The 586-nt window shown below is 29.5% G+C and overlaps 1 protein-coding gene across 1 annotated transcript in view; it reads left to right on the plus strand.

Annotated features, from left to right (window-relative positions):
- The first annotated feature begins 358 nt into the window (after nucleotides 1-358).
- LOC106868604 (centrosomal protein of 55 kDa) overlaps nucleotides 359-586 on the plus strand; it is a 9,998-nt gene continuing 9,770 nt past the window's right edge. The window contains exon 1 of the mRNA XM_014913941.2: nucleotides 359-515. The gene's annotated coding sequence lies outside the window, so the exon portion shown is untranslated. The remainder of the gene's footprint in view (nucleotides 516-586) is intronic.

The raw sequence follows: 586 nt of genomic DNA on the forward strand, positions 1-586 counted from the left end.
TTTCTAGCAGATCGAGGAACTACTTATAAGACCTCATTCCATTTTGTTGAAACTGGTAGTCTCCATAACAAATGTTCTCATCAAAGAATCTCTTTCTACATAATGTGAGACACGTGTAAGAAGGTCAAGCTGTAGTAGTACTACTTGACAGGTGCTTGAAATCGCAGTCGGAACGAAACTATAAAGTTTAATTTTAAGAAATAAATTTTTTTTAAATGATCTTTAATTTATCAAAAGTTGGCAAATTCCATTCATGTAAAAATAATAATAAATTTTTTTAAAATAGTGAAATTTACTTAGAAAAACTTTTTCTTTATGAATGAGGAAATAAATTATTATCACAAAATTTCCCCAGTGAGTTCTGAAGTGCTGGCGACGGGTTTTCCCTGGGCGTTATTAATAAAGTGAATTTCACTGGCCGACCAAACTGTTATATATATAAAACTCTATTAACTTCTTCTTATTCATTGCTATCGTGTACATGTTGATATTGCTTAATAATCTGAACTACAACGGTAAGTTTTTGAAATTATTAACAAAAAAACACAGATTTGAGAATATATATTCTATTCACCTCAATATTTGT

Source organism: Octopus bimaculoides, chromosome 14 (genome assembly GCF_001194135.2).
Source record: "Octopus bimaculoides isolate UCB-OBI-ISO-001 chromosome 14, ASM119413v2, whole genome shotgun sequence".
In the NCBI taxonomy this organism is placed as follows: domain Eukaryota; kingdom Metazoa; phylum Mollusca; class Cephalopoda; order Octopoda; family Octopodidae; genus Octopus; species Octopus bimaculoides.